We start from the raw sequence: 25,920 nt of genomic DNA, 5'->3' as shown, positions 1-25,920 counted from the left end.
TATAAGGCTAACGAAGCAGAAGTGGCTTTCTGGCCTTTCATATGGTTTTCTTTGGAACCAAACACTTCATTCTCTGAATGCTGTCACTAGCATTATAAGTATTTTATGGGATAAAGGTAGTTTTGTTTAATTTATATTTTCATCTTCGTTCCAAACCTCAGAGTGATTAATTCAGGCCACTGTATACACAGTTTTACTTCTAATTCTTTTTTTTTTCCACTACTTCTCCCATCCTCACAACTCCCTCCTTCCAGAATGGTGTGGGTATGGGATTTTGTTTAGCTAAATGACAGACTGGCTATTAAGGATTGTTTTGCTTTATTTTTTAAATACAATACTCCACATTCCAGGCATTTCTCTACCAGACAGAGTGGTTTAGAACTGAAGAACACTGCAAGTAATGAAATTTGGGTCTAGGTCTAAATTAATGCAAAATAAATGAAGAATTTTTAAATTTTTCTTCTCTAAGATGACCAAAACTTGGGGGCTAAGCTATGAGGTTATGGTTTGGCATTTTATGTTAGAAGTGAGAATCCTGTAGGATGTTTTGTTCTGTGAAAGTACATGCAGGTTCTGTGCTCAGTCCCCGAAAATCCTATGAATTGCTAATTTTCATTTATAGAGGACACAAATGGTACTGACCAATAAGAGATAATATTATATTGGCTTAGAAGTCTATTGATTTTACATTCCTGCTAAACTGATGAGTTCTGAAAGGGTTAGCAGCTATAGTCCTAAATTTATCCTTACTTCCAATACCCAGTTAAAAATAAATTCAAAGTGTGTGCAATGGGTGGCAAGGATTGCTCATCGTGCCACATCCTTCAGCTGCCAAAGGCAAATAAATTCTGTAAAGAAGGTGAGAAAACAGTTGAAGACAACCTATATCAAAGTTGGGAAGGTGTATTTACAGAACAGACAAGCTCATGGTCTGGGTAGGTGATGTTTCTACACAGAAGTTGCTACAAAGTGCTCTGTGCTCGGAAGATTTACTCTGCCTTGGAAACAAGAATGTACATAAACATCATAGAGAGAAACATCTGAAGGTACCTGCGGTTTTGTATCTTCCTTTAGATACAATCTTAGTGAAACTTGGGAGACGTCTCCTCAGAGTGCTGTGCCTTAATCAAACACCATGGAAATATCATTCTTCCAAAGGAAAAAAAAAACAATATTATGACACACAAGTCATTAAGGGTCCTTGTTTGCACAGTGTCTTACAGAAGTTGAGAAAAATTAATATTCTTGGGTCTTCTTCTATCATTAGAGAGGAGATGAGAGAAGAGTTAATCAGACCTTGAATAGGATTATGCCTGACCTGTATTTTATTAGAGTTTTGAATGTCCTTTGAATCCTTCTCTTTTTCTATTTCAGCCCAAATCCCTGGTTTCCGGTGTGCAGTTCCACTGATTTATTCAAGACATTCTCCTCTGATATCTGTATAGATGACAGAACATCACAGTTTTCAGATATTGCACCAGATATTTATAATTATTCAAAGATGGACCTATAAATTCAGCTACTGAATAAATATGAACTCTTTACCCAATTATTTATGCCATAAAAGATGAACTTACATAATTCTACAAGAATTGATGTTAGGGATTTGAAAATAATGATACAAGGTTTATTTCCTCTTCATTTATTACAATAGCTGTAACAAATTCTCACCTTTTTTTTTATTTTACGAGACCATTCATAATAGATAGTTTCACCCTAATTATTTTGCATACCTGAATGCTGCAACAAATAAGATCACTATAGGGAAAATCAAACAGTCCTGGGGGTTTCTTTAGGTCTTCTGGATCACAATCCCAAGTAAAGATAGGAATCCTTCTGAAGTACAGTGCCTAGCCAGAGTCCACACCTTTCTACAATGGTGTTAGGTGGCCAGGAGTCCCCTTCGTGAGTCACACAGTCCTAGGTGGGGCATAAGGGACCAGCACCCCATTCACCTCCAAGAAGTCTCCCAAAAGGAGAATGACTAGAAGTTCATCATTGTGGACCAATCCCACAATTTCCCAAGGCAAATCTTGACTCTACTCCCTTCACAGAGCTTACAATGCCCACTGTCCCAAACAGTACAAGAGATGTAAGACAAGTCTAAACACAGCTGTCAAGTTCTAAAATCAGCATCAAAGCTCAGTAAAAGCAAGAGGGGAAAACAATATGCTTAGTTAAACAATACTGCCTCAGATCTCAAAGGGTTATACAATGAAAGTAATATCCCTTTGAGTTCTGTATGAGGCAAGCATTACCTAACATTCTCAGTCAGAGCCCCACTGTTTATGAGGTGATGAGAAAATAATACAGCTCCCCTTTGTCAGTAGGACATCTCCACTGCCCTGCAGGGAATTTTTTTGCTATATTTCAGATGTATTAAGTCTTCTAGGCATTAGAAAAGCAAGACATACACCGCACCCTGGAGCCACCACCTCTCTTTGTCAGTTCATGAGTTTGCCAAGGTCACAGCAAACACTCTTTTACATTGTAAGACTTACCTTTAGGCTGTTTTACTCCTCCACAGGAACCCGAAAGGATTAAAACAGTTTTATCAAACCAGAAATAGAAATATTTATGTTTGGAAACATCGGTATTTCTAAACATTTCTTATTTCTTTCCTTTCCCACTGATACTGATTCCCAGTCCTTGAGTCATGTGAAGCTGCTTAAAAGTTACTTCTCAGGGAAAATGTTTGCCTGTTAAATCACCCACACACACATACACACATAGTTAAGGCTTTCTGCTGCACTCCTGCTATTACAACTATCACTGTATATGTGCATATATAATGTGTATTCATATATTTGTGCGTCACATATTTGTTTTCCTATACAAGTCAGCATCTTTTATTTCCTGTTTTACAGACAGAAAATTTTACACTTAGTATGAATTCTTATGATGGTCTAATATGATCATCCATTTAATATAAGCTACAGAATGCACTGGTTTGTTGACACCCTGATCCCAGTGTATTTAAACTGTAATAAAGATGAGACAGTCACCTGGACAGCTTTTACTGGAAAATCCATTTCTCATCTCAGTTAATCAGGGAGGGAAGCTTAAGGCTGACATTAGAGGCACCCAATGCCTGCTCTTCAGGAACCTGTGGTGAGCCTGGTCTTCTCCAGAGCCTCCCCAAGGCTCTTCTGGGAAGGACTCTGAGTTACTGTGCTGGCTCAGAGCCAACAGGTTCAGGAAAGAAAAATAGATCTGTTGAATTACACAAAACTTTTTCATTTTTAAACACCCAAATGACCAGGTGAGTCGCACAACTTTTGGCCCTCAAGGGTCTTTGAGTGGATAAATCAACCTCAACATGTGTTCATGCATCAGGATGGATGCAGAAAAATGTGTTTGGTAATACAGCTACTCTTCAGCAAGGTGAGGGTCTGCTCTTGTATCACAGCCATATATGAAACACTTCTTGCTGCAACTCCATTTTAGTTGACATTTTGCTTGACAACAGGGTGTGCAATATTCCATACTGCAAGTGTGAACAACGAATGGGTAATACTCTAAATGCTGAGCTACTGTTTTCATATATTCACTAGAAAAGGGAATGGTTTTGCAAGTAGCCCAGCATACAGCCCTCATTTCAGATCAGAAGAAAGGACAAGAGAGCAGCTTTAAGATTAAGTAACATGAACAAGTTTTCTCCTGCAGAGAGGCTACAACCACAACAGTGTATGCTGTGCCCTTCCTTCTAGGTTACTCACCAGGAGACAAAGACAATAATCCAACAACCCTAGCATGTTATTCAGCAACAAAGAGATGGAACCCACTGCTGCCATTCTCTCTCTGACAGAAATTCTCTCACTTTCATCAAAATTATTCTTTCCTTGCCATTCATTCTGTTTTCATTTCCACTCCCTTCACAAGAGAGGGGCTGTGGAACTATGAGCTCCCTAGGACTGTTTCCCCATCTGTGACATCATACCACAGGCAGCTTATCTCTGTAAAATGCCTGAAGGTCTGCAGAGGAAAAAAAACCACACACACACCACTTTTACCTCCTCCTCCCAGTGCTTGGCAAGGCTTGTAATTCTCAGCCTAGCTTTTGCTGTTATACCTAGTTTAAGCCCAAGAAAATTCCAATGCACTCCTCTTCCTGAGGCTCCCATTTATTTTAACAGCGTGGTCATACAGACAGTGCCACAGAAAGGGACTTGGGGATCCTGGTTGATGGCAAGTTGAAGCTGAGCCAGCAGTGCCCTGGCAGCCAGGAGGAACAGCCACGTCCTGGGGAGCATCAGGCACAACATCGCCAGCCAGGTGAGGGAGGGGATTGTCCCACTCTGCTCTGCACTGGGGCAGCCTCACCTTGAATATTGTGTGCAGTTTTGGGCACCACAACATAAGAAAGAGATTAGAGAGTATCCAAAGGAGGGCAATGAAGATGGTGAAGGGCCTTGAGGGGAAGCTGCATGAGGAGCAGCAGAAGGCACTTGGTCTGTTCAGCCTGGAGAAGAGGAGTCTGAGAGGAGGCCTCATTGCAGGTACAACTTCCTCATGAGGGGAAATGGAGGGGCAGACGCTGATCTCTTCTCTGGGGTGATCAGTGACAGGCTGTGTTCAGGGAGGATAAGGTTGGATATTAGAAAAAATTCTTCACCCAGAGGATGTTTTGGTGCTGGAACAGGCTCCCCAGAGAAGTCCCTTGGTCAGAGCACCAAAGCACCAAGCCCGACAGAGCTCAAGAAGCATTTGGATGATACCCTCAGGCACATGGTATGACTTGGGAATGGTACTGTGCAGAGCTAAGGATTGGACTTGATGATCCTTGTGAGTCCCTTCCCCCACACAGCATATTCTGTGATTCTGTGGCCAGGATTTCTGTAATTCCCAAAGCACTGCTCCAGCTGAACCAGCAGCTACAGGTATAAGTAAAGAACATACAATGGGGAATTTCAGTCTGTAGAGGGATAATAGCAACACAGCAGCCATTTCTAGAGCTTAAGTGCTGGCAAAGTCAAAAGGAATGCTGAACTACTCTGTAAATTTCTTAACTCAAAAGACCATTAGCTGGCGTTGTTGCATAAAATTAACAACCACCTTTTTTTTTATTATTTAAGGTTGTCCCAACATTCTATTATCTGTCATTAATTTTCCATATGCTCCCTTCACCACTGCTCTTAGGCTGGGTTTGGTTTACAGAGTTGGATCAGATTTCTTTACAAGCCAGAACATTTGCTGGCTTGCTTACTAGCTTGAGGCCAGTTATGTTTGAGTGAGGCCCAAGCAAAACAAGTGAGATTTGGTGGTGTTCCAGGGAGTAGGCACCAAATCTACATGATCCAAGGTTGTTGTTTTTTAAAACTTTAAAACTTTTAAAGTGGAAGTTCTTTTCATCATTTTAGGAGGTTTTCTTTAATTTCTGTGGTTTTTTATAAACAGCTTTTGGCTGATACTTTCTGAAATATTGCAGCATCCCTCTTCTTACAGTAAAGTAGAGCTTTTTCTTCTGTTTTCTTTACACTAACCATAAGGCAAAAGTTTCTCAGTTATCTGTACTTTTAATCACAGATGGGCAAATGCATCAGTATATTTGGAAAAGAGTAACTAATGAGAAGAAAATGAATGAACTAGTCTTTGTACAAGATAATAAAGTCTGGTGTTCAAAACTCAAAAGCAGTCAGATTTCATGTGAAACTCTCCAAAATCTCATTTCTAGCAACATTCTTTACACTGTCACAATGTAAGTCAATAAGAAGTAATTAAAAGTGAAGTGTCCTTCCATCCAAACCTTAAAAATAAAATAATGAGTAGCTGAATTGTCACTGATCCTCTAGCTATATCCTGGATTATTTTTTTTCCTTTTTCTCCTTGTTTTAGATTATTCTCAGCACATCTGAAATGTGTTTTAAATGCTTTGGGACAAGCACTATTGCAAATTGCCAGGAATAGCTGGGGCCTTATAGAAATGCTGAAGTAGAATTACAAGAGTAATTTAACACTGAAGGACCTCCAGATCTTTGAAAATCCCCCATTTTATATTCTCCACTGCATATGCACAGAAACTTACAGTAGCAGAACCAGAATACAGTCCAAATGTGAGACAAAATGAAAACACCAGTATTAGATCCTGCATTTCAGGTTTAGTCAAACACAGAGTAGCATGCTAGTAAGTAGTACTTTGAAAATACCTGGAATGTAAAGGGATTCTTACAAAAGTATATGTCTTTTTCTGTCCTTAGCTGGTGCAAGGATATTCCCCCAGGTTTTGTTTCATAAATTCCAGCACAGTGTTACAGATGTTATAGGAATGCTGCATATAAATGTCATAATGTCCATATTGTTATTTTTAGTAGCACTTATCCAGGTGACCAAGCATAGACCCTGTAAAGCTAATCATTTACATAAATACAGATAAATATTTTGTTCTGCACACAAGTAATGTTTAGGCCCCACAGCACTGAAAACCCCATCTCCTGACTTCCAGGAGTGTGCTTGCATGCTGGGATGCAGAGGCTTGGGAAACAGAGAATATGGGCACTCCAAACAGAGAACTGAACCGGAGCTGCTCAAGTGAGCCATTAGGAAATGCTGAGGATATCAGAACTAGTTTAAGCCTCTCTGGAATTTGGTCACCTATTTCAGTGCAGGGATCTCCACCATCCTCCACTGCTATCCAGACCTCTTTCACCAAAACAGTAGAAGTGGGTGCTGTTGCTGCCAGGCTTGCTTTATGCAATCTTGCTACTACCTGAGCACTCCCTCAGACTGCAGGAGAATTGGGTTCCATTCCCCTAGGCATAAAAGGATCTATATCATTCCCACCTGTGCTGGAAACTATCATGCTATAGGTTATCCTGCTCTAGAAAGTTCCTCCTCTTCCTTCTAATGTTGTTTCTTTTGGCATGTTTAGTAATGAACCTAACCTAAACTGAACATGTCATCCACTCTCTTTTATTTTTCTCCTTCACATATTAAATGGGAGGGACTTAGGGACACTATCTGAGGCTATTTACAAAGTAACAGTAAATACTTCTATAAATGCTAATGTTCTAAATTGCATCTGTTTCTCCACAAAGCAAATTACTGTCTGAAGAAGGAAGACTTAAATAAATAGTCAAATAGAGAGAAGACAGAGGAACTACCATAGTCAGCCCACTCAGGGCGTTGAAGTGTTCTGCAGAACCCAGTAGCTCATCCCACCAAACCACAGGGGCATGCCTTTTTCTTGTTTTCTTTATGATTTATGGCATGGGGAGGAAGGGGGGGAGACTGGAAGAGAGGGACAGGTGAAAACAAAAACAGAAAGCCTCAGGGATGACAGGAAACAGATCATATGGGAAAAGGCAGGTTTGCAAGTCATTGTCAAAAGTGTAGTTGCTTGGTTATTGTACAATGTGGTAGGTGGACAAAGAGCATAAAGCAGGGAGAGAAGAGACTACATACTGCTCTCACTGAAATCCCCACAGAGATCAGAACTACATCAGAATCACCGAAAAAACCACCATCAACCACTAAATGTGGAGCTGAATGAGAAAAGAGGAGATTAGGGGGGATAGCTGGGAAAGAACAGTCATAGGAGCCAAGAAAAGGCGAGATTTCAAGCAGCTGATGGGGTGAACAGCATTAAGAGAGCAAGTGATAGGTAAAGAAAGATGAGGTTGCAGAATAGACCTGTGACTGGATAAGGAAAATCCCAGCGGGGGATTAACTACACACTATGGGTTTCTGTGCTCAGACACAAAAAGCTTTACAAGCCAGATTTTTGGCAAAACCTCATGAGTCCCACACTGGAATAATTAAAATAAAAGCTGTTCACTGAAGTTATTTTTGGTGGGCTTGTTTGGATCAGAGAGTGGAGTTGTTTAGCACAGCATAATACATGCCAAAAGCCCTATTATGTGCCTGCCACTGCACCCTGCCATACTTGGAAATATGTTCAAAAGCTGTGGTAGAGAGTCCTTACTGGTTTCACACTTGAAGGACAAACCAGTGCTATGCATTTCAGTTGGAGGTCACAGCACTAGTCCTGAGACATTTCTCCTGGGGGTTGGGGCCCTCTTGATTGAGTCCAAACAGGGAGACATTTGCTCTGCAGCAGACCTTGGAGAGGTGTAGCACCATGTGGTGTTATAGCATGTGGTGACCCTCCTATCTGATTAAATGGGTTGCTTCACAGCTGAAAAAGGCTGGCAAACCAGATGGAAAAGCATTAGAGCCATTAGAAAACTATCACTCCACTCAGGTAAAACATTTTAGTTTTCTTGCAGTGGAGTTCCTCAAAGGACCCTGCAGAGAAGCTGGGTGCTTTTCTGAATGTTCCTTCACCACAGGCCTTTTTCCCTGAAAAACCACTGAAGTTGCTGTAACTGGAGACCAACAGAATACAAAACAATTTCTGAGAAAACAGCCGTGAACCAGCAATTTCAGAGGAGGAGACAGAAGGTACCTTTGGATTAAGGATATATCTGGCCCAGAACCTATCATTGCTTGTATGGAAAAGCAATCCAAGCAAATTCAAACTTCTTTAAGCCCAAACACTATGTATAGAGCTTGAAGTGGCTAAAGCAACCCTGAAACATTGCAACAACAACTATCACTATCAACCTGCCAGGGACCACAGCCTTCTGAGAACAGAAAAGCAGAGCACATGCCCAATTTCCTTGTGAAACCATACCCACAACACTGCTTCTCCCCTGCAGTAGATACAGGTCATCCACTTTTTCCTCAAGAACATCTCCTTCCTTCAGCACACAGCTCCTAATGACTCATAACAGGGCAAATTGCCTTCCTTTTCTGTGAAGGCTATTTTTTCCCTAACACTGGACAATGCAGGTTGACCCTGCTTGCTGTTATGCAAATACAGCCTCCAGGAAATAACTTTCCAAATCAGGCTTTTGCTAAAGGAGAAAACGAAATAATCTGAGAAGGACTTTGAAAAGGAAAGAGACGTCATACATATATTTATCTGCTCAGATTTTTTTTAAAACTAGTGGTTGTAATTTGCCAATTTCTTATTTAAGCAGCTTAGATTTACCTAGCATTTAACTCAGCCATGAAAGTGTTAACTAGCATGTGTGAGGGCTGAGACTAAGTTCTTGTGAACTGTTGCATTTTTGTCATCTGAAAGCTAAACACTGTGTTAGGAAAGTCTAAATGGTGGCTTCATCCTCAATGTGACAGCAGGAAGAAAAATATTTGCACTTTTCCCTCTCTAAGGAGATAATTGGAAAGGAGCAGTTCTCTCAAGACACTCCTTTATTCTCTTGATAGGAAGAGCTGTGCTGCTGAGATTGTCTCCAGTCACATGTTACTAATGCACCAGCTTCTCCTGTCTGGAGTCCATGCTGCAAATATTGTTTTTCCCAGAAATCACAATGTTCCTTGGCTTTATTTTGTGAACACCAGACTCCCTCTGCTCCATACCCTGGCAAAATCTCAGGTTCAACTTCTGTTCAACAGGCCCTCAGAAGCTACACAGCAAAGTTGTCAAAGCTGGGACTTGTCTAGAATTTGCAAACTGGAGCCAAAATCTTCCTCCAGCTGCACCTATATAGCCCTGATACACCCTCAGTTGTCATGGATGTTATTTTGCAGATCAGAAAAAACAATCATCTCAATAAACTCTACTGATCTTTTTTTCTGTCCAGCATCTGCATCTAAGATTTCTGAGGCCAATTATGACTTCCTAAAAATGCAGTCTGGATTCAGAAAAAAAAAAATTTCTCTGACACTGCTTCTCACTATGTTTAAAAAACAGAAAAATATCTATAAAAATAAGATCATTACTCTCTTTCAAATTTTACCTTGAAATACTCATTTTCTGCAATACTCATTTAAAACCTTAAATACAGTGTGATTCCTGCTGGCTTAGGCTGTGCTGGTCGATATTGCTGTGTTGGTAGTCCTACCTCTTGTTTGTGTTCATCTCCTGACTCTTTGTTGCTTGTTCAGACTGTGAGCTCTTCTGTGCAGAGACTGCTTTTACCTTCTCAGTTTAGACAGAAGATAGCACCCTCAACCTAAGTGCTAAGCTAATATAAAGGATCAACAGAAAAGACAGTTTTGCTTTGATTATGAATGGTTGATCTCTTCATTACATGTTGAAGTTCATTGTGCACAGATAGGAAGAATATTATTTGTACAATATTATTGTACAATAGACATGAGACACCAATCTGAATTTTAATCTACAATGTTCAAAATTGGAAATTATTGTGAATATTTTGACCTCTTGCTAAAATTTGTGACATCTTAAGAACAATCTTCTTTAAAATGCTTTTGACGTAGGGTATGTCATAAATACCACTTCCAAATAAATCTTTTCCATTTTCTTTTTAACTTCTTCTGCCTGGAAAGAAGTATTGATTTTGAAAGCTTCAGGGGCCCCAGACTCAGGGCCAGATTCTATTCTCCTCGGACTTGCTGTAAGACCACAGCAAGTCCACTGACCAAAGCTGAGCTTTAGGGAGAGAAAATAGTATTTAACACTTTTGTTGGCCCCATGCTTTGCTATATTCCCACCTCTCTTCACAACCTCTTTAAAACACAGCCCCAAAATTCCTAGCAGTGTTTGCCATCCTATGCATTGCGAACAGCAGGTGATTGCTTGGGCTCATGAGCCATGTGGAGCGCCCATGCTGGGCAGGGCTCCCTCGCACTACCACGGGGCTGTCGACAGGAACAGCACACCACAGACACCAGGCCTGTCTGATTTGGCAACGTTGCCAGAGATAGACTCCCTGCTGCCTTGTTTATTTTCATCCTGCAGAAATATGAGTTGCTGCGGTAAAAGTTTCCATCAAGTGGGAGATTCCCAGCCTGGGTCTTTGGAGGTTTTCATTTCTTGCTAGCAGGGCCTGGGTGCAGTTTACACAGACTGGCTGATGGGCTCCCACATTGAAACCAGCCAGCCAGTTTGCACAAGTCTCTCATTCTAAAATATGTGTAATTTATATGAGCTGATAGAAAGGATAAGAATCAACTGTCTGTTTCCCAGTTAATAAAAAACATACAATGAGAGCAGAACGCTGCCAGCATATCTTGTTTACCCAAAAATGTTTGGCATTAAATGTGAAATCGGAAATGAACTCATTATCTGATTATTTTCATTTTGAAGAATTAACTGCTTTGGGGGAAAGGCTTGTCTTAAACAGTCCTCTCATATGGATGACTAATTGCAAATACATATCTCTGAAGAACACTGCAAATGCTCGTGACTCCCAGGGCAGGACATAGCACTATCAATTTGGCCAAGAACATTAGGAGTATCCTCTCACGTGGCTTATTCCGAACAGAAGGAAATATGTTTAAGCCAACTGCATCATGCCCAAGCAGGTGAGAAGAGTTTCAAAAGAGGCCAAGCTCTGGAATTCTTACCCAGGCAATACAGATAAGAAGTGTTTAACAATTATTTGTAGCTGATTTACCCCTTTCCTGATGAAAATATCATTACATAGCAGTAGATGTAAAAGCATGTTGAAAAAATGTTCCCTCAGTAATACAAATGAACATATCTCAGTTAAAATTGGGAAAATGTAATCAAATACCCATTCAGGGCTTAAAATATTTTAGAAAAACTTCTCATTCTAAGACAAAACCCAGGTCACTACAGATTAAGAGAGAACTGAGTTCAAGACAGCACATTGGCTTGCATCCTCTTGTTTGTCTCCTGCTGTTTCTTCAATTCATTCTCATTTGTTTGATCTCAGCATTCAGTGTTTTCTGGTTAGCCCTCTCTGTAGCTCGTTAAACAGCTGCTGCTCCTTCTAGGGTTGCTGAGTGCCTCCTCTGTACTCAAAATCTGTACTTTCTTTCCCTACTGGAGACTGAAGTGAATTTTAGAAAAGGGACTGTGGAGCCCTCCACTGTGTGTCAGCACTGTGCAAGTTAAACAAGTGTATGTCTTCCACTGAACATTTGACTCTTCCTTTTTGACTCCAGCTGAATTATTCCCATCCTCACATGCCCTGTGAACTTACCTGCAATAAGACCATGTAAATGGCTTAAACTTCCCATTCCCCTTAGTTATATCTGAATGTTTTCCTCTTTTTTTTGCTAGCCCAATAATCCAGAGACAAAAGTACCTTGAGGGGTGTTCAGGAAGGCAGCAAATATCCCAAGATGGTTCTGAGCTGCCCAGCAATCAACACATTGCTTCACCATGGACTGTGTGTAGTGGAGCCCTGATGCCTTTCCTTCAACTCAGCCAGTACAGAAAACAGGTATCCAAAAATTAGTCGATGGAATTCCTAAACACTTGATCTCTATCACCCAGTTCAGATCTCTTTACTGAGCAGATCCAGTCGGGAACAAGAAATTACCCTGTCTAGGTGAATAGCATTAGCATCCCCAAAATGCTGCAAATCCCAGTTGGGATTCTTCCTTAGTGTATATTCTTCATTAATTACAGTGGAAAGGGCAGAACCAGCACCTCAGAGCACACATTTAAACTTCTTCAGGAATTTTAACGGACAGATCCCATCAACTGCAATACTCACTCCTTGTGATCACATAACACAGTATTTTGCAGTAACAAATATACGTAGAGTTCTAGAGGTAAAAAATGTGTCATTGCAGTTATAGACTATAAAACAACATTACATAAAAAAAATCAACCCTGGAAACATTGTATTCCCAGCAGTAAAGACACACATTCTCAGCCTAATGCTAATGTGACAATTTTCATGTACTTGTGTTTCTTTTTCACATAGCAGTGCCCACACTAGTGCCTGCCTTCTTCCCAACAGCTGGTCTAAGGCAGAGAAAGGTCACCAGTACTGTTATCTTGCAGTTCCTGGAGGCTCCCTGCTCTGGCAAAACGCCACACTTCCTGAGAAACTCTGTCTTGCCCTAGAAGATGAAGAAATATTCCCTAGTTGAACTGTTAAACTTTCATTTCCTATCTGGTGTTGTATCAGCATGAGCAGCATTTTAAAGTCTATTTTGGTGTTCTCTCTTTTTTTCTTCAAAACACTGAAAGATCCTAGCTTGGACTGAAATGAGTATGAACTTTATGAGTTCTTTGGTATAGCAAATATAAGCATTTAAAAATAAGGTATTTGAGATTTTTTTTCCATTAAACTATAGAAAGTAATTAACTGGGAAGTGTAAACAGTTATCAAATGTGAACAAAACAGAATAGGTTGACTCTCTTTTCATTCCAAATTAAGTGGAAAAGAGAAGTAGTAGTAACTTTCTCAAAGGAATTTGTCACGTGTTGTTTGCACATATCTTTCACTTCTTGTTCTTTCACAGCTTATTAGTCTCTGAAGACCAAATCATGTCACCCATAACTATATTTTTATCTTCTTGAATACTGATGTTTTCACAGGGTAGGGGTTCATTATTATCAATATGATACCTAAAATTAATTCTTAAAATTTGAAAGTTACGTCTGCTCCCCACATTACCAACAAACATACAATGGTACTGGTTTCCATCACACTTGATGTTGCTCTTACTGACACCTTTCATCACTTATAACAGTCCAAGGACTAATCTTGTTAAAGATGGGCAATCAAAATATAATGACAACCACCTCATTACCATCACCACTGCTGATTAAAGAAAACAGCTTTTTGATCAATATTCATGCATAGAGAAGAGCAAATGTGTCCTAAAATGTTCATGGACACAACGTCACCTGGAGCCTTTTTCTACAGTTTTTGGTTTTAGATTATTTCTCTCAAATTCATTTGCTTTAATCTAATTTTAAATTGGGACTGCTACTTTGAGATGGTCATGTCACCTACTCCCTTCACCCATGGAGAACATGCAGCTGAAGACCTAGAGTGGCTTTGGTCAGAGTTAACCAGAGGCCCTCAGTTACCTTAAATCCTCAGCAAATCACTTCATTTCTTTCTAAAACACCACACTGTCACGTAGACACATGTGTGAGACCATTTCCTTCCCTTGCCTAACCCTGTAGCTGAATGGGTGGGGATGTAAATACCAGGTGGGAGAAGGCTAAGGTCTTCCTGAGGAGTCACAGGTTGATTGGTCTCAGCAGCTATCATAAAAGACACTCAGCAGATATACAGCCAGGCATAGGGAATTAGGGTCTCACTCATTGATATTTTCAGCTATAATGTAAAAATTTAGTTTGAAATGTCAAATGCCATGCCAAGAAGCAAAACTGCCTACAGTAGTTGTATATTTTCATCTGTTAGCTGTGTACATCTTTGCAATGGCTTTGGCTTGTCCTAAGTGGCAATGCTAATAACATATTTTGTTTCACACAAGCTGAGGGAATTGAGAAAAGATACCTTCCTTTGTTACTTCATCACTAAAAATGCTAGGTACTGAATCACAGTATCCCTCTGTGAATGCAGTTTCCTTCTTACTGAAAAGCTGGGTCATCAGCAATACAGATACCTATTTTTTAAAAAAATAATCCACTGAGGGCAGTAGGAATCCAACTTTTACCATGAATGAGCTTTGACTTTGAGGGAACTGAATCCCAACCTCATTTTCACAGGGCTCTCCCTTCTTTTACAGAGCACAGTACAGGGCAAAAGAGGCATGTTGCAAAGAATCCCCAGGTGCATGCCTGGTCAGGAACAACTTGAACTGTTGGCATCACAGCCTGAATAATAGAACAGATCTAGCAGTTCAATAAGCTGCACATCTACTACTGTTTCTGTCTTCAAGGAGTAATGAAGAGGAAGGATAGTGGTTGTCAGTCCTCTCTCTAGAAGGCTGATCTACTTGCAGTCCCACTGTCTTACTTTGTTTTTCCTGAAGCTTTATTCTCAATTTCATTTTGTTTTCCCGATAAAAATATGGTTAAGGGCACCTGGCATAGTCAGGGGACAGATTCTAAATATAATAGAGTGGTTTTGTTTGTCCAATTTTTGGGGTGGGAAGAATGATATGAATCAGCTTTTCTATCAGTAGAATTTGTCTCTTCTTCTGGAACTACTCAGTAACTGTGGGTACATAGGCTGATTTCCACACTGCTGCTATTGTTGTTCAGGTTTTCTGTGATTCTGTACTCATAACTGAATGCCACGTGCCGAGAGAAGAGGGGGAAGACATCGAACCAAAGATCAGGCACATATACCATCTCCCACAAGATTTTCCATTTTTTCCCTGCTATTTTTCTCCCCGTCAAGTTGCATGCTTAAGTGTGCCATTGACTTTTTTGGCACATAGGGTAGTCTCTAGTCTCAGTAAACCAGCTCCTTACGGACTCAGGTTTACTCAAAATACAAGGCAGCCACTACTACAATAGTCAAATATACCCTCTCAGAGAAGTAGCAAATAAACAAATCCCGTTTGTCTTCAGGTTAATTTGGAAGATGAGCTTACAAAGCAGAAAACACTAGTCCTACTGCAGGCTCTTGGGAAAGCTATGTTGCATTAGCCCAAATCCATCTGCAGCTCTGGAACTTGAGAGCAGCAGTAGGAATGGCCAAGTAGCTTCCAGCTGAGTAAGCACACATTTTATACAGCAGCTTGTTTTAATAAAGCATTGTTCTCTCTTTATTGAGGGTCCTAGGGCTGTAAGCAGCACACAATCAAAAAGCCTATGGAAAGTTTAAGCCTCAAGCAGAATAATCATATTTATTGATGTTAAAGTTTACCAACAGTGTTTGCAAAGGCATTTAAAATGGAAACCTACATGTCTCATGATGAAGTATCACAGATGAAGCAAAATACCAAGCAACTTTTTAGTCTGACTGGGACACTTTCTCATTCCATCTTCTAGCCCATCTCTGACAATAGCACTAGCTAGTGAATGAGTTGAATTTTAGTCTGCTGCTGAGGTGCAAGGTTAAGGACATGTGAAAAAGGCGTGATTTAAGATGAGTACCATTATAGGAGAAAAGACCATATACAATTTCTTCTGTATCCCCACAAGCAACATACATGAAAATTTTAAAAACAGCTTCAAAAATCTTCTGGAAATATTCATATGCAGGCAAGATTGAAACCATCAGAGATGTGGACATTTCCATAAGTCAAGGACACTTCAGAACAAATGTAATGGCTACTCTCATTAGCCTTGATGAGATGAAGTGCATCAGAAAAGTTTGTGATAGCAAGTCCTATCACAGTGGCATGTGTGTTGTATAGATGAGATCTGTCATAAACAGTTCAGTTTGGTAAAATGCATGTTTTATAACCCTTTAATGTTAGACTAAATAATGGGTTCCAGCCCAGGTGACCGGTTGTGATGGCTCAGACACATTTACAATATTGGCTTAGCCTGTAAGTCACATGTTTGTTTTCCCATTCTCCATGTTCCTTTGCTAAGGGATATATGAGTTTGATACCCGCAGCTCCTTTCAGTCACATCTAGTCTGAATTTTCAGCTGCCGTAGAACAACCGGTTGGTGTCTTGATTTCAAGTCTTCTCTATCTATCTGCATTATCTTTTGTACAGCAAAGTCTTCCCCATGCTGTGCACGGATCTTTGTGTACTGGTAATTCTTAACATTTTTAAGTCTGTCTACTACTTTCCCCCTGCCCCAAGTGAACTACTGAAATGACAGTATGACTGTTCTGCAGAGAGGTCACACAGAACTGCAAGATATGCTGACTACAGGAGGTGTTTCGACCAAAGCGTGGTCTTTGACAAAGTGCTGTTGTCCACACTGTATCATAATGACTGTTCTCTCATTGGTGCCTCAAAGCATTTGGGTTCCCATGTCAGATATGGAAATGAATAACCATTATTTCTTCTGCAGGATATATGCAATGCTAGGATTGCATGAATAGTATATTGTAGCCACCCTAGGCACTATCTGGGGCCTCCCATTGGATTTTATGAACAGGAGATGGTTGGGTCTGGCTGATAATTTGGGAAAAAGATGAGGGGAAACCCCCAGCACAGCAGGAACTGATGTTAGTGAAACAATAGCTGGAACTCTGACTCATTGCTCGAGCAATGTCCAAACATGAGCATCAGAGGACATGCTGTTCTGCAGAAAGAGCCAGCTTCTGTATAAGCTGCACACCAGGAGACCTAAAAAATGCTCAATTTTGAAAAGGTTAAAAATCCCTCTACACATTTTTCAAGAGTGAAACCAATATCCCCCAGGTGGTTTTAGATTTGCTAAATACATTTTGCCAGACTCCAGCAATTTTAACTGGATTTTAGCCTGTCTTTGGTTTTCTGTTTTCTACAGTGGTAGAATACTGCACCTTAAACAGTATTAACATGTCTGTATTCACTTACCATATAGCAAATGAGTGCTTTAAAAGTATTTCCTGACTTAAGCCTTATGATCATGTAGAAAGTTTGAAAAGTCTGGTGAGATGAGTTCAAGAGGTCTTGGATTTGTTGAAATGCCATAAAGGAATGCCCTGTTAGAGGAAGGCAGACAATCTCATTATGTGCATAGTATGATCACAAAGCCAGGAGGAAAACAGAGAAAAAACTGAGCTCACCTGCCTGCCTAAGGCAAATTGTTTTGTTTCTTAATGCAGCCCTGCTCTCACTACCTGAGTGAAATCATACTTGTAGAAAGCATGTCCTTTAGCTCAGAGCTGCAATCACGAGACTGTCTTCTCTTGCTACAGAAGGTTTTGCATTTCAGGAGTAGATGAAATGATTCTTGCATAAGGTAAACAGGACTCGGTTCAGCTGAATAGAGTAGATTTACCCATGACTTCAAGTGAACACTAATAATTGCAAAGCAGTTTAGGCAAAAAGCTCAGTTTGAGGGGAAGATATTATTCACTACAGATTTTTAAGAATGAAAACATCAGCTGAGTCAAACTATTTCAGAGAGAATATTTTATGTGCGATCAGCTTAATAAATGGAAAAATGTGTAAATCTGCTCCTCCTAGAGCATTATAAAATGGCATTACATAGGAGATTGATTTCCAGAGCTCCCAGGGGTACGCTCTCTTTTCCTGATGCACATGTCTAAGCACCGTTAACAGTGTTACCAGGGGGACAATATACGTGTCAGTACAAAGTACATGATCAGAATCTTCTGAATTGCAACTCCCTAATTAGTGTCCCTGTGTCAATTATCCCATTCAAGATGTCAAATATTTCATGAGGATTAAATTTCAAAATGCACAGTCTCTCTGATACACAAAATCCCAAATGGCTGCTCAAACATATATCAATATTATATCACATACGGCAGGTAAAAGATTAAACAGTCTTCCACATAGCTCTATGATTTTAAAGCTACCATGCTTTTGATATAATTTCATTTGGCTCTGCAGTTGTATCCATATATTTTTTACTTGTGGGGATACTTACTGTATGAAACACGAGGGAAAAAAGGATTCAGCCAAAATTTTCCTTTCCAAAATAGTGCCAATATTGTAATTCAATGCCCAAACTGAACCTCTCTGACCTCTGAATGCAAAACTAAAGGGCAGCAAAGAAAAGGAGAGAAAGAAGAAAAGGGCTCTACATTGCCAGCACTGAGAAATTGCATATTCTTCGCTGCCAGGCAGTAAGGAACGTGTATGAGTACAGCTAGGATGTAAGTATATCCAGTTAGAAGTGTTTGGGCTTCCAGATTAAATCAAACTTCCTCTGAGAAATATGGATTTCTTTATATATATATTAATATTTCTTTATATATATATTAATATTCAAGTTATAAAACAAACTTGGCCTCCAGGAAGTAGATCCCCAGGTGAGCAAAATAATGCTGAACTCACTCAACAGGGCTGAGGCACTCACCTAAATAAAATTTCTGTGTAGTTCCTACACTGAAGTATTTTCAGAATGAAGATGAACTAGTGAATCAAAATCTAAATTATTTTGCACCAAGGACAGTTTTAATGTCTCACAAATTGAAATCTTTTAAAGTTTAGTGTTTGGTTTAACTTGTTAACCTTTCTCTGTCACTTTTCCACAGATGTCACGATCAAAAAGTGATTACATAAAAACACTCTAATGAGCAAATTTACTGACTGAAACCAGGACAAAGAGTCTTAATTGACTATTCAAGCAAATGCACAGAAAGCAACTTTTGAGGTTATAATTGTAAATATTGTGTCAGAAACTCAGCCCTCACAATGACACTCATCTATTTGAGACAGAAGCAAGTACTAGCAAGCCTAATCTGCTCAAATTTTGTCATTAGACCACACAATAGACTAGTCTTGAACAAGCAACAACCTAGAAATTAGTCCCAGAAATAATTAAGGAAATAATTTAAGATATCAAAGGAGAGAGGATCATGTTTGACTACAAAGAAATAAAATATAGCAAATAAGTTGTCTGTTACAAAGAAATATCCAGACTCCTGGTCAAGGGTTTCTTGTACTTCATCTGTACTGTAACAGCATATTGAGTGAGCTAAAATAAGACACTAGAAAGAGCCAAATATTATGAAAATGCTAGCTCTAAACTCTAGTGTTGTTTAAGATCTCAGGCCAGATTTTAGAAGAGGGGGAAGAAATTTTAAAAAAAAAATTAATCCAAAATGCCTAAAAGAGCTTTACACATCTATAAACTATATTTTACCAAGTAATTTCAAGGATATTTCAAAGTCCTGAAGTTAAGCTCCTGCCCTCACTGCTCTCTGTAAGCAGGAACTCCCTTTATCCCACCCCTGTGGGAGCTTTGAACCACTGAAGATAGGGAATCTTACTAGACACATGCAGAGCAAAAAGTGCAATGTGGCTCCTCCCTGTGCTCTCATCTCAAAGCAGACCCTGAACACAACTCCAATACAAATAATACCAACAACCATCAACACAAAGCATTTTCCCATTAAAATGGATTCCTTTTCTAAATTACAGTTTTCTTACATTTGATATTTTATACCAACTCTATTCATAAATGCCAGATAGCATTTTCATCCTGTACTATCCTTTTTAGCAATGCCTAAATTCACCAATTCATCAGCACATACTACTCTTTATTAAGCCAAGGTCAACCTAATTTCCTCCTCCTAGTGCTCTCTCCCCCACAACTTCTTCACGTGTTTCAGCTTTACTTTGAAGTGACTTCCTTGCCTGGCATGCTAAAATCCAGAAACAGAGTGCCTACCATTAAGACTGCAGTTCATGCCCTGACTAGTCACAGCAGAAGGAGAATTAGACTATAATCTCCTAAACAATGTAGAATCTGTAAATCAAAACCAACCAGCTTTTTTTGGCCTTTAGTTCAATGAACCACTGTGGGGGTAGGAAAATCCAAGCAACTTTTTGAAGGTAAAGTCAACCTCAGTGTATGAATTATTTCAGCTTGGATTTTTTTCTCCTCTGCACTTTATCCCCACAAAACCAGTCTTCAGAAAATAATTTTTATTGCATTCTGAAAAACAGTGGCTTAACACACAAACTTAAGCTTAGAATACAGGCAATATAGAGATTCAAAACAACCTACCTTCAGTACTACCCCACCTAGCCTTCTTGATGGTAAGGATGTTTGCATTTCTTTGCTCTAAATATAAAAACAAACAACAGTAGCTGTTCAATCAAAGGAGTATTAACATGTTGCCAAAAAATTTACAAATGCATTAAAACATTTACAAAAACTCTGGAGTTAATTCACTGAAGAAACAAACTACCCATAGCCATGTACAGAAAATATCTGGAGAGAATCAAAGGAATGGACTTGCGCCTGACAGAGTAACATACAGGGTTTTGGCATGGAACAATAATTTCCACAACCCAGTGCATGATGGGTTTCTACTCACAGAAGTGAAGCCCTGTCATGCTGACTGATGTGTCATCATGCACACAATTTAACTAGGATAGGCCAAGTCCCACTGGAAGTCACTGACACTTTGTATTATAATTTACTTAAAACCTCACAGGTGTACATGGAGCTCTCTTTCAGTAACACAAGTGAGCCTAAATATAACTCTTCAAATAAGTGTCCAGGAGATCAACTTTTTCTTTATTTGTTCTAATGAAAAATGTCAAATCAAAGGCTTGTGAGAAAAAGTTTTAAAGTAAATTTTTTCCTGTCTAGTCCTCTTTGGTTTCTCAGCTTTGATGTCTGCTAGGTTCGTCATATTTTCTGGGGTTTGTTTCTTAATGGCTGCAACGGTCTGGGAAGGGAGAAGGTGACAGAGGCCAATCTGCTGACCACATACACCCAATATGTACTTCCTAAGTCTTCCTCTTAGTGACATTTCCAAAATGGAAATTTAACAACTACCATAAACAAAAAAATCTGTAATTCTAACTCCTCTTTCCACTCAATTTTTCATGCCAATGTGGACCAGTGTGGAAAGAGAGGGCCTCTAGAGTATCAGCTTTAGTAGAAGGGGACACACAGGATAGCGAGAAACAGTTGGAAGGCCAGGTTTAAACATGTAACCTGAAACACTGGAAACTAGAACTCACAGCGGGTCTTAGCAACAAAATCAACAATATAGGCAGCGCACGACATGTGATCACCAAAGCAGAAGCAAGGTTGCTTAAATATAGCCCCTGTAGGTATTAGAATATTTCTGAGAAGTACACATCAAGCATGAGACAGATGCTACTAATAAGTAGAGCTTTAGACATTTATTTTTATATTTAAATATCTAGCTATATTTATCTGAAAGACTTAACCATACCATTCTTGACAGAAAGGTATGCCAGTTACTTACTGCTGTCTAGACAAAAAGATCTAAAACTGGAAAAGATAAAACCTTTGTAAAGGAACATGGAAAAGTGCTTTAAGAATCTATGAAAAGGGCAGTATCTCTGCACTTCAGTCCACAGAGCTCTGGCTTGAAGAGCTTTGTCTTTTGGGGAATTTAGTATATTCACTATTTCGTAAACAGTTTCCTAATGCTTGTTCTTGAACCTAAATTGTTTGGATTTGGGGGCAGAGGTTAGTAAGTTACGAAAACTCTAGAAAGCTGGGAAAATCAATCAGTCTTACAGGCAGGAGTGATGTCTGATGATCATCTGACACTTTTGAAGTTGTGGCCACGGTGTGGTGAACCGCTTCAAAGTAGGATATAAAGATATGAATCATCTACACTGAGTAAGCTGTCTCACTTCCAAATTTCCTGAAGGAAAAAAAAAAAAAAACAACAGACTATCTGGACACTCACCCTAAGTGTTTGGACAGCTTTAAATGATCCTGTGATCTCAGTGAAGAAATTGTTCTTGAAATGAGTTACATGTTTCACCTCTATTTATAGCATAACCATAAACCAGACCTGCTAAACAGAGGTTTCCCAATCTCTGCTACAGCTATTTGGTACCATGTGGTCCATAAAGCTGGAAGAAAACAGAGTACAAAAGAGTTACCACAGACTTCAAGGAGCAGAAAGATATGAGGAGTTTCAAAAGCTTCTCTAAATATTCAGAAACTGGCATATTTTTCGGACAGTGCAAATATTTCTCCACCACTACACCCTTTAAGCATTGAATCACCAGCCTAAATAAACAACAGACTGAAAGCAGTATTCAAGTAACACTGCAGAACATCAAGTCCCCATCAAAAGAGAGAGCTCTGGATAGACACAGGAATGAAATTGATACAATTCGTTCCTTGATCCCTCCATTTGCATTGCACAAAGTATGCTCTGGAGGAATAACTGAAGACAGTCCATGTGACAAAAATCCGGTGCACTGGCTTTATACAACTTATTTCTCCTGTTCTGCTGGTAGTGATATTGAAGTTCAGGCCTTGGACACAGTGCACAGCAGTGCACAGAATGCAGCGATCAGTTCAGATCCCTTTCAGCCATGAGCTGCAGTCCAAACCAGCAGGAGAATACATAAAGGTGGCATGAATCAGTAACCTTTCTTTTCCTAAAACTTTCCAGGGGCAATTGAGTAAGAATTAATTTTACTGAATACTCACTGTTATTCCTCATTTCAAAAGTTACAATTTATTTTATTATACTCATTAACGGTGATCTTAAAATACTTCCTGGTATAAGTCAATACAAGTTTAACAAAAAAAATGTGCACAGCAAGAATGCTAAGCCATAACTTCACCAAATCTAGTTCCTGTACACAGGTAAGCATTGCCCTTGTTGATAAAGAATTTTTCCTGTGACTCACTAAATCTCCTGATGGCAATAGGTGCTATTTGAGATAAGCAGAGGTGCAAAACTTGTTTCTGTCTTGATATAAAATGATGGGAAATATTGCTGGAAGAACTTTAAGAGGTGTCCTCAAGGCAGAATCAATATTCACATTACTTGTTACACATGTATGTTCTTAATGATTGTGACTTCACCCCCTCTCCAGGCTTAGCTATGTTTATGCTTAGAAAGATTTTCCTAATAACTACTCTGACTCTCCCATGGTGTACTTTAGCTTGTTATTTCTTATTATGTCCGCCATGAACAAAAAGGGTATATTTCCTCTTTACAACAGTGTGGTTCTTTTACATCTTAATTATTGTCATGATCCTTCCATCTTCTGATTGCTTAGTTTTTTAAGTTGTCCTTGGCTACACTGCTCCAAGCTGAGTTCTTACCGGTATAAATTCTTAGAAGATTACTTCTGCAGGCTACGTTCTGGTTTTCATTTACATACTAGCTGGTCACTTAGCTTTTTAATAATTCACCAATTCATGTTTAATTTGATTCACATTCCCAGATCTTTTCCAGAGAATTGCTGTCTATTGTGTTATCCCATCCTGTATCTCCACAGATTATTTCTGCCTAACACTCTTCATTTGTCCCGATTGAACTTAATCTTATTTCTTTTCAGATGATCTCTCCAATTTGTGAAGATCACTTGGGATTCTAATTCTGCTTTCCACATGTTCAGAATCCCTCTCTTCTGTCATATGCAAATTTACTGCATATAATACTATTTCTTCATACAGGTATTTCATGAGAATATTTAACTATATTTGATTGAGAACAACTCCCTGTAGAAACTTCTCCATATATTACAATTAAACAATATAATTAGGTCACTATTATCTAGTTTCACTTTTAATTCAATTTGGCATTTACTCACAAAACTTTATTTCCTTAGCTTTCCAATGAGAGAACCATTCAAAAGAGTCCCAAATCTTAAACAACATAAGATCTGGAAGCTTAGTCTGTCCTGTGTATCTGTGGACTTGTTACCTCACCATAGCAGGAAGTTAGTTTGTTCTTAACAAATTATTAGATATTCCCTCTCTCCGTGCTGTGTTATAGTTGCTTATGAATGTTTAGAAATTTTATTGCACAATTTTTTGAGAGAGATTTTGGTGATTTTGTCAGTGAGTATGAACTGACAGTCAAGTATCAGCATGCAATATCATGCAAATCAATTTTATCCAAAAATCTAAATGGCTTTTGAATTCTTTGTCAGCAAAACATTCTTCAAATATTCACTATTATAGGAGCAGCATTTGTAAGAGGCCTTGAGTATGCATAGAACCACGTACCTCATATAAAAGATGTATCTCACTGATCAACATAGCAGAAACATCCTCTTATGCTGATTTGTGTCTCAATGCAATGTTCACTGGAATAAAGGCGTCCATGAAGTATATGGATACCATGTGGTCGTGAATCAATTATGCTCATTGGGATCACACTCAAAGCACTTATGTCATATTGTTGATTCTTCAACCACCTGCTCTTGACAAGGAGGTCTGGCTCTCAGTCTTTGAAGCATGCTTGATTTGCTTCAGTCATGCCCTGTTCAGATTAGAAAATAAATTGTCATCATTTTCATATTAATATCTTTTGAATAGCCAGCCCTATCTGTACAGATGCATAAATGAGAGGGAGAAGCTGCAGAAGATACACGGTTTCTTTGGAGGAATAAGTTTTGTGCATCACTTAGGCTATCTAAATACACATCTGTCAAAATAAAATTGAGTTAAAAATGCAGTAGCACAACATCCCTGGTCAGATTTTCTACAAAAATAGATGTTCTACTTTTCATCTGATGTCAAGTCATGTGGAAGACCAGGAGGCATTCAGATGTCAGAATCTGATAGAATTACCCTTGAAAATAAAAATATTGAATTATTAAACTTTGTGCAAAATAAAATACAAATGCCCATTATACATAAACAACTCTGTACATAACATTTAAAACAAAACCCCCACTAATCCTAACTATAGTCATTTTATGTCTAGCTATGGGGTTTGTCTGCATTAAGAGGAGGGGGAAAATGGTAAAAAATAACTGTTCATAATGAGTCACATGAGAATATAAATCAATTTGTAGATCAGTACTTCCAGGATCTATTGTATTTGATCAAGAGCATTACTGAAGTTTTATGTTCACAGATGATTTTGCACAAAACATATTGCTGGAAGAGCATCTTTATTTTTGAAAATATACCTAAACAGTTGGAAAGTAGAATTTCACAAGTTGTTTCTGGAAAAAATTCCCTTGGGTAATCTCATTTAAAACTGAATTATTCCAGCTTTATATTAAATAGTTCAAGTGAAAGAAAATAATTATCTTTCATAAATAACACATAAGGCTGTTGCTGGCCTTATACTTTTGGTGTTATTTCTGTCATCTCTACAAGGAATTAGATAACTAAGGGGGTTCTCTATTTGCAAATTTATCCCAAGTCTCAGTTGCTAGATTTCCTTCACCCAATAATCTCATTCATTCAGGTTAAAAAATATCCTATGCAAAAATATAGCATATCCTTCATGAATTTGCAGCAACAGGAAAAAAAAATTTAAAAAAAAAAAAGAGAAAATATGCTTGAATCTGGCATCTGAGACCAAACACATCCACCTGTGGGACTGTCTTATTGGCCATGTAAGAATTTCAAAATTCAATAAATATGGAAGGAGACATTAAACGTCTCAAACCAAAAATCAAATCTACTGAGGTCTTAAAGAAATGTTCAAGTTACATGTGGCCTTCAGGACTGTCAGTTGTTCCATTCCAGACCAGGATGAGTTTTTCTGTCAGGAACAGAGATGGCACAAAAGGAAAATAATCTCAATACAAGTACCAGTCCTGAGGATAGCAGACAAGTATCTTTCCATGTAGCTAAGATTTATCAATATTAATACAGCTGATAGTCAAGTCTAATAAAAATCAGCAAATAATAAAACCAGAAATTTGCAACCAGGTCATTTATTGCCATCCCTTCA

The 25,920-nt window shown here is 38.9% G+C and overlaps 2 long non-coding RNA genes across 3 annotated transcripts in view; one reads left to right on the top strand and one right to left on the bottom strand.

The window, feature by feature from the left end:
• The window catches only part of LOC139668442 (uncharacterized), a 166,771-nt gene extending 143,192 nt beyond the window's left edge, over positions 1–23,579 (top strand). The window contains exon 4 of the long non-coding RNA XR_011697061.1: positions 23,561–23,579. This is a non-coding gene — a long non-coding RNA (uncharacterized lncRNA). The remainder of the gene's footprint in view (positions 1–23,560) is intronic.
• LOC139682879 (uncharacterized) lies at positions 1,094–21,883 on the bottom strand. 2 transcript variants are annotated; one of them, XR_011699691.1, is made up of 5 exons: positions 21,768–21,883; positions 20,271–20,327; positions 17,141–17,268; positions 1,319–1,437; positions 1,094–1,149 (listed from the first exon to the last, which is right to left on the bottom strand). It is a non-coding gene; the product is annotated as an uncharacterized lncRNA (long non-coding RNA). The 2 variants fall into 2 exon arrangements; XR_011699692.1 differs by lacking the exon at positions 17,141–17,268.
• Positions 23,580–25,920: the final 2,341 nt, after the last annotated feature.

Source organism: Pithys albifrons, chromosome 2 (genome assembly GCF_047495875.1).
Source record: "Pithys albifrons albifrons isolate INPA30051 chromosome 2, PitAlb_v1, whole genome shotgun sequence".
Classification (NCBI taxonomy): domain Eukaryota; kingdom Metazoa; phylum Chordata; class Aves; order Passeriformes; family Thamnophilidae; genus Pithys; species Pithys albifrons.
Note: the sequence above shows the minus strand (reverse complement) of the source record. Positions and strands in the feature narration are given on the sequence as shown.